The 8,540-nt window shown below is 45.7% G+C and overlaps 1 pseudogene; it reads right to left on the bottom strand.

Annotated features, from left to right (window-relative positions):
- Positions 1-2,914: 2,914 nt before the first annotated feature.
- Positions 2,915-5,387, bottom strand: LOC124663597 (annotated as a pseudogene).
- Positions 5,388-8,540: the final 3,153 nt, after the last annotated feature.

Here is an 8,540-nt window from a genome sequence, read left to right as displayed (position 1 = left end):
GCTGTCCTCTCCTTGTTGTGCTTCATGTATATATCTTGTGAGCTGCCTAACATGATCAAGATCATCTATTTGTAATTGCTACATGTTGGTTTGATGTGGATCCGATTTATAGAGAGATTGCTTTGGTTGAGATTATGTATTATGTTATTATGATCTTGCATTCTCTCTGTTTCTAGTAGATGCTCTGGCCAAGTAGATGCTAGCGACTCCAAGAGGGAGTATTTATGCTCGATAGTGGGTTCATGCCTCTATTTAACCATGGGAAGTGACCTTGTTCTCTACAGTTGTAGATGTGCTGTTGCTACTAGGGAGAAAACAACGGTGTTCTATTCAAGGGCAGTTTCATCGTTTACTTTACACACATTGCTTAAAGCGATAGTCCGTTGCTTGCAACTTAATACTGGAGGTTGTCGCGGATGCAATCCTGAAGGTGGATTATTAGTCATAGATGCAGTTACATTACGGTCTATGTATATTGTTGTACTGCCCGCATACTTTCATAGCATGTATTCTGCACCAACCATTAGCGTAGAATCTCTGTTTGTCAATTGCCCATCTGTAATTTGTTTACCCAGCATATTTATTTTATTGGGGAGGCGCCTCTAGTGAATGGTTGACCCCGGCTCTTCTTCTTTTAATTGCAATCTTCTACAACATTTTTCCGTTCTGTTCTCTGCAAACAATTCTTTTTCCACACGGTTTGTTTAATCCTTTGTTTTCAGCAAAACCAGTGAGCTTGACAACCTCGCTGAAAGTTGGGGACAAAGTACTTGGTTGTTTGTGTGCAAGTCTCCATGTTGCTGCTGACGCCGGTAGTGCGTCCTGCCACGAGTTGGTTCGCAACACCTCGGGAGAGAATGTTTTTCTCCTACTGGTCGATAAACCTTGGTTTGTTACCGAGAAAAAACTTCCTGCTGTGCTCATCATACCTTCCTCTTGGGGTTCCACTCAACGTTGTGCATAAATTCTCCTTCTTCAACTCCGCGCCCAGCAGAAACTTATAATCATGTGTCAATTTTTTATTAGAGTATGTAACATTTGTCTCCATCATTTTTTCAATAGTCTATCAAGTCGTGAAATTATGGTAAAAAAATCGTCAATGGTAGCCACAATTTACCAAGCCAAAGTGGTTATCAACAAAAGTGTGGCTTAAAATATTGAAGCAAAACTTTGATAAAAGTTGGCAGAAAAGTTGACTCTATGACAAGTAGACCATACATGTAATAAAATATGGCAAAAACCAAACACATGCCAATTAAACTGTGGCAACCAAATTTTCTCTTGGCAAGCACAAGCAGAAGTGCAGGCATGTTCAGAAGCTGTACAAGCAGCAGCGTCATGGGGCATGCAGAAAATTCAGATCGAATCTGATTCCCAAAATCTGCTCCGAGCTATCCAATCGAGGGACTTTAACCTGGCACCTGAAGGTGTTATCTACCGTGAAGTTAAACTTAGTTTACTTTTGAACTTTGATAAATTAATTTTCTCTTTTGTCCCGAGGGAATGTAATAAAATCGCACATTGCCTAGCGGCATATGGCGCCAGCCGACAGGACTACAGATCACTCTGGTCTGAGTCACTGCCTGTAAGGGTCATGGTGGCTAGCTTGCATGATGTGCCTACTCGTTAATGGAATATGTGTGTTCCATCTCAAAAAAAAAAAAAATGTGACCGCGAACCAAACACCCCGTGACACACCAAAAACTATGTACACATGTAACAAATCGCAACGACCTGTCTAACATCGACAAAAATCTATAAAAGTTGATCTTCCCCAAAGACCACAAAGTCACAACCATGACCGACTGGAGCTCGTCGGTCGCTTTTCTTAAACAAAAAAACTCAGTCTTACAAACGAGCGTGTGAGACAGTTCCTGCAAGCTCGCGTCTAGTTGTCAGATGAGGGACACGGGCCCAAGTCCCAACTACCGCCCAGATCGGGGCGGCGCAATTGATCGAGCCAAGCCCGAATGGGTAACTGATCTTCATATTGTGTGAGGGCGCGGTGGCGCACGGTGGTAGGAACATGCAGCCGGCTTGCGGTGACCGGAGTGCGCGGCGGCGGGAGCACCCGGTGGGGCGTGAGCGTGTGGCGAGGTGTCAGCTAGCTCGCGGTGGCGGAAGCGCGCGGCGGCACATCGAGTATGAGGGGGCAGGGCCTCCCGGTGGCGGCACTTGGAGTTGGAGCAAGGGAGCACGGCCTCGGCGCGGGAAGGGAGGCCATGACCTCCCGGCATAGGCGCGGGAAATAGGAGGGCCGTGACCTCCCAATGATGGCACTGTGAGAAGAGGGCGTGGTCTCCTGGTGGTGGCCCACGGCGGCGAGCACGGGGAAGAAGGTGGGCAGGGGCTCGCATGGAGAGATAAGAAGGTAGGATGGGGATAGATCATGGAGAAAAAAGAGATGGAGGTGGTGACGGGAGCGACATAGAAATCGGCTGTAGCTACAATTTGCTGTAAATAAGACTTTTCCATATTGTAATCTCGAAAAAAGGCAACATTTCATCACGGATAATAACGAAAGCAATTAACCACCTACTTAAAGTATCCGCACCAAATTAATACTACCTCCATCCCAAGGTTTAAGGCTTATATTTTTTTTCAAAAGTCAAACGAAGTAAAATTTAACTAAATTTTTAGAAGAATCTATGAATAAATATGATATTTTGTACCATATAAAAATATATTTCATTATCTATGTAATGATGTTGATTTTGTACTTTTTTGTTAATAATTTTTGATAAAACTTGGTCAAATTTAATATAGTTTGACTTTTTGAAAAAATTATAGACCCTTAAGCTTTGGGATGGGATGTAGGTAGTATTTGATTCCCATCTTTATTTCGATCGAGCACCAGCAACAACACAGAAGTACTGAAACTACGTCGGCTTAGCGTTAACCACCGCATTACATGTCAGCTATTCGGAGTAGCAGATGCTGCAGTCCGCGCCTGCAGCGCCTTGCCGTACTGGAGGATCTGGTCGACCTCCGGGAAGATCCCCTTGGCAGCGGCCAGCCTGGCGAAGCGCTCCGCCCACGCCACCAGGAGGGGTGTTCGGTCGGCATCCAGGAAATTAACTCCGGCCACCGCCTCGTAGGCGCGCATCCAACCAAGGTAACCCCCGAGCGCCACGTCCACGTATCCAGGTTCGTCGCCGGCGAAGAAAGGCTTCCCCTTGGAACACTCCCCGAACGCGCCCTCCAGCGTCTGGAGCGCCGCAAGCGCGCCTGCCATCCCCGCCGCCTTCTCATCCTCCGTCGTCCCCTTGAGTGACTTGATCCACGCGGCAAAGAACTGCGCAACACAGAAGGTTATGGGGTAAATAATCAAAATGGAGTAGCTAGCTAGCTAAAACTAAAAGGTTATGGGGTGTTCATTTTTTTCGATAAAGGGAATATATTAATATCAGAATATACTAAAAGGTTATGGGGTGTTCATGCATGCGCAGATCGGAGCTCAGAGTAGACGTACAATGTCGTCGGCGTAAGCAACCCAGAAGCGAGCGACGGCGCGGTCGTAGGGATCGGCGGGGAGGAGGGTGTTGCCAGCTTCGGGGAAGGCGTCCTCGAGGTACTGCAGGATGACGAGCGACTCGGAGATGGGCCTGCCGCCGTGGAGGAGCACGGGGATCTTCTTGTGCACGGGGTTGGAGGCCAGGAGAAGGTCGCTCTTGTTGGTGAGGTCCTCCTCCACATACTCGTAGTTGGTGATCCCCTTGAGGTGCAGCGCGAGGCGCACCCTGTGCACAAACGGGCTTGGCCACGCGCCCAGCAGCTTCAGCTCTTGGCCACCTCCGGCTCCGGCCGCCATTGGATTAGTTCTCGAATGCTTGCCTTGTACCGGGGTATAATGTTTCGAAAACAAAAGCCGATGGCGCGGTATATAAGAGAAAATCCTCGTTGGTTACTTGGTTTGGACCACGCCAAGATCAGCAGATATCGATCACCTTTAAAGATGAAATAAAAGCGGTATTAATGGCCAGGCTATCACCGGCCTTATCTCGATCTAGACCTCTGGTTAGCAGGTGTGAGCCAGATCGGGTTATGTGATTTCAGGTTTACGCTCTCTGATTCATTTAGGAGATAGGGAAAAACTTAGAAATAGAAAAGGTGTAGGCTTAAAATGGCATGTCTAGTTAAGTTCTATAAAAACTTAAAAAGAGATATATAATCTCTTTGATTGTGGTGAAGAAATTTTTATGAGGTCTAACTTAATGTTTCTTCCTATGAAATTAACACTACAAGATTCTTATGAAATATCTTTGTGAGATACGATCCTATAAACCATATAAGATTTCAATCCTCCACAAATCTTTTAAAATCCTATTAATTAAAGAGTATCCCCACCAAATCAATATTTGGTTCCTATCTTTATTTCGATCGAGCAGCAGCAACAACGCAGTATACTACTGAAACTGCGCCGGCTTAGCCTTAACCATTGCATCACATGTCAGTTATTCGGAGGAGCAGAGGCTGCAGTCCGCGCCTGCAGCGCCTTGGCGAACTGGACGATCTGGTCGACCTCCGGGAAGACCCCCTTGGCAGCGTCCAGACCGGCAAAGCGTTCCGCCCACGCCACCAGGAGGGGTGTTCGGCCGGCGTCCAGGAGATTCAGGCCGGCCACCACCTCGTAGGCGCGCATCCAACCAAGGTAACCCCCGAGCACCACGTCCATGTACCCAGGTTCGTCGCCGGCGAAGAAAGGCTTCCCCTTGGAGCACTCCCCGAACGCGACCTCCAGCGTCTGCAGCGCCGCAAGCGCGCCCGTTGTCCCCGCCGCCTTCTCATCCTCCGTCGTCCCCATGAGCGACTTGATCCACGCCGCAAAGAACTGCGCGCACATACGCTGGGGTAAATAATCAAAATGGAGCAGCTAGCTCAAACTGAGAGGCTATGGGTGTTGATCGGAGCACAGGGTAGACGTACAATGTCGTCAGCGTAAGCGACCCAGAAGCGGGCGACGGCGCGGTCGTAGGGATCGGCGGGGAGGAGGGCGTTGCCAGCTCCGGGAAGGCATCCTCAAGGTATTGCAGGATGACGAGGGACTCGCAGACGGGCCTGCCGCTGTGGAGGAGCACGGGGATCTTCTTGTGGACGGGGTTGGAGGCCAGGAGCAGATCGCTCTTGTTGGTGAGGTCCTCCTCCACATACTCGTAGTTGTTGATCCCCTTGAGGTGCAGCGCGAGGCGCACCCTGTGCAAGAACGGGCTCGGCCACGCGCCCAGCAGCTTCAGCTCGTCGCCTCTGGGCGCCATTGGATTTCTCTCGATTGCTTGACCTGTGCAAGGGGTACGAGTTTTTTCTTGTCTTTGTCATGCGCTCTGATTGCCTATGGTGCCGTATATAAGAAGGATGATTGTGACTCAAATGTGAACGCTGGTGTTATGTGAATCACACAAAATCCTCCTTGGTTTGGACCATGCATCAGCAGACATAATTCGGCTTTAAAGATGAAGTGAAAGCGGTATGAATGGTCACGCTGTGACCGGCCTTATCTTGATCTGGTTGGCACGAGGTGAATCCGGTTATGAAATTTCATGTTTAAAGTGGAGCAAAATTTTACCATTTTGATACAATGCTAAATATAATAAGCTTTTTACATGTTTAAGTCGATTTGGAACGCAGCTACATTTTGTAACAGTGCAACTTCAGTGCAAGTTACTCCCTCTATTCTATGATAGTTGTCTCTGATTTATCGGAAACTCAATTCGACTCCTGGGTGTATATGCCTCCTCTACCCAAAAAAAAGTATTTCGAAGTGTCAAAAAAATTTGACAAAAAATTTTTACACGTACATCTCCAAAATATATGTTCGTGAAGTTTCGTAAAAAACTATATTTTATGGTCTATGCAAAAAAAGAATCATCTTCTAAAAAGCCTTACTTTTAGCATTGAATTTGTCGTCAGGTGAACAGACAGATGCCATGGGATGGCTTAAGTTGGGGCCGAATGGACGCTAGAGGATCCGGGGGAAGGTTTTTGGTATGGGTGGAGAGGTTTCCGGATGGATTCCTCAAGAACTTGGCCTAGGCCGAAGGTAGAAGACGATGAACATGAGAGCTATTTCCTCCTCAGATCTTTCTATTCATTGATCATATGAGGTTATAAGTTTCTGGCTACAGCCTGACACTAAGATCGTACGTGCCCGCGATGGGCTGTGCCCCCTCTCCTTATATAGGGGAGAGGGTGGCTTACAGGGGAAGAAACCCTAGAAATCCTAATGGGATCTTTGACTAGACAAACTACTTTACAAAGCTACTTTAGCTACCGGTGATGCCGATATGCTTTTAATCAGAAGCCGTGACATCCTCCGGCACCGTTTTACGTCATCCTCTGCCTTTGGCGTCATGGCTTCGATTAAAGCTGAAGTGCTTCACTCATCTTTGTCTTCTAGCTCTGGAGAGCATCTTTGACTGGTCTTTGCCGACGTGCTACAGTGTAGCCTGTTCCGGTAGTTCCGGTATGTTCTTAGCTAGTTCCGGTATCCCCTCTCGGGATACCGGTATGATTCTCTGAATCAACCTTTGTCATCCGGAACAACACTTAACCGGTACTTTGATGGCTAAAACCATCCGGTTTTGGCATGCCTTTGGCATACCGGGGTTCATCCCCCGACATTAGTCCCCGAAGCTGGTATAGTCCGGTGGATCCTATCCAACAAACCATGCCAAGTTCTCCTTTCTCAAGGTACCGATTTAATCCTTCCGGAATCCGGATCAAACTCTTCGGCCTCCTTGCCGAACTTATGTCTTAGTTCCGGTTTTCTCCGGCATCTTTTTGTTGAAGATATGCCCAAAAGGCAATAATAAAGTGGTTATTATATATCTTTGTGTTTATGATAAATGTTTATATATCATGCTATAATTGTATTAACCGAAACATTGATACATGTGTGTTATGTAAACAACAAGGAGTCCCTAGTAAGCCTCTTGTATAACTAGCTTGTTGATTAATAAATGATCATAGTTTCATGATCATGAATATTGGATGTTATTAATAACAAGGTTATATCATTATGTGAATGATGTAATGGACACACCCAATTAAGCGTAGCATAAGATCACGTCATTAAGTTATTTGCTGGGAGTGGTGTTTTGGAACATGGGAGCATATGCTCCCTCTATTTTGAAATGCATTTTACACATATTTTGAATTTTAAAAAATTGAAACCAAAAATTTGCATGTAAATCTTCTCATGCTACACGCTTACAAAGTTGTTTCATAAAAAATCGACTTATCATGTGACGTGTGTAAAAAAGACAAAACTCAGTGCTAAAAATAATGCTTTTTACAAGATAAGTTTTCTCTTTTTTATATAGACCACAAAAAATATTGGATTTTCGTGAAACTTGACGAACAAACATATATTATGATGATGTACATGTAGAATTTTTTGTTAAATTTTTTCAACATTTCAAAATATGATTTTTTGGTAGAGGGTGCATATGCACACGGGAGCCGAATTGAATTTCCGCTATAAGCTTTCGATACATAGTTACCTAGTCCTTCGACCATGAGATCATGTAAATCACTTATACCGGAAAGGTACTTTGATTACATCAAACGCCACTGCGTAAATGGGTGGTTATAAATGTGGGATTAAGTATCCGAAAAATTATGAGTTCAAGCATATGGATCAACAGTGGGATTTGTCCATCCCGATGACGGATAGATATACTCTGGGTCCTCTCGGTGGAATGTCGTCTAATTAGCTTGCAAGCATATGAATAGTTCATGAGAGACCACATACCACGGTACGAGTAAAGAGTACTTGTCGGAGACGAGGTTGAACAAGGTATAGAGATACCGATGATCAAACCTCAGACAAGTAAAATATCGCGTGAGAAAGGGAATCGGTATCGTATGTAAATGGTTCAATCGATCACTAAGTCATCGTTGAATATGTGGGAGTCATTATGGATCTCCAGGTCCCGCTATTGTTTATTGGTCAGAGAGAAGTCTCAACCATGTCTGCATAGTTCACGTGTTATCACCAGATTTTGACTAAATCAGGAGATAGGCCGTAAGTGAGATGGGCTTAGAAGATTACACGTGAAGCATCTTTGAAGCGGCCTTACACGAAGAGTTTGGGCTAGATTGCCCGTGTATCTGTATTATAGTAGATCGCATCTTAGTTTAGAAGTTAGAGTTTAACCCGTGCACGGTTAGGTGCACGCCTGAATTAGAAAGTCCCTTGGACTATAAATATGTATCTAGGGTTTATGAGATAAACAACAATCACGTTCACAACAAACACAAACCAGGCGCATCGCCACCCCTTCGTTCGAGGGTTTCCTTCCGGGTAAGCATCATGCTACCTAGATCGCATCTTGCGATCTAGGCAGTACACGTTTATTCGTCTACCTTGTGTTACTCGTCTTTGAAGCGTTGTTGATGGCGAGTAGCACTTGCTTATCTTAGGTGTTTTGGGGCTTGCATTGATGCTTTTCTTATGCATATTTGCTTAGCAATGCCGTCCCTCGACACCTAGCTGCCCTTACACCTATCCGGGTGTAAGGGCAGCATCTTGCTTGTTCGTT

The sequence above is a fragment of the Lolium rigidum genome, chromosome 6 (genome assembly GCF_022539505.1).
Source record: "Lolium rigidum isolate FL_2022 chromosome 6, APGP_CSIRO_Lrig_0.1, whole genome shotgun sequence".
Lineage (NCBI taxonomy): Eukaryota > Viridiplantae > Streptophyta > Magnoliopsida > Poales > Poaceae > Lolium > Lolium rigidum.
This window is presented reverse-complemented; position numbering and strand designations above follow the sequence as displayed.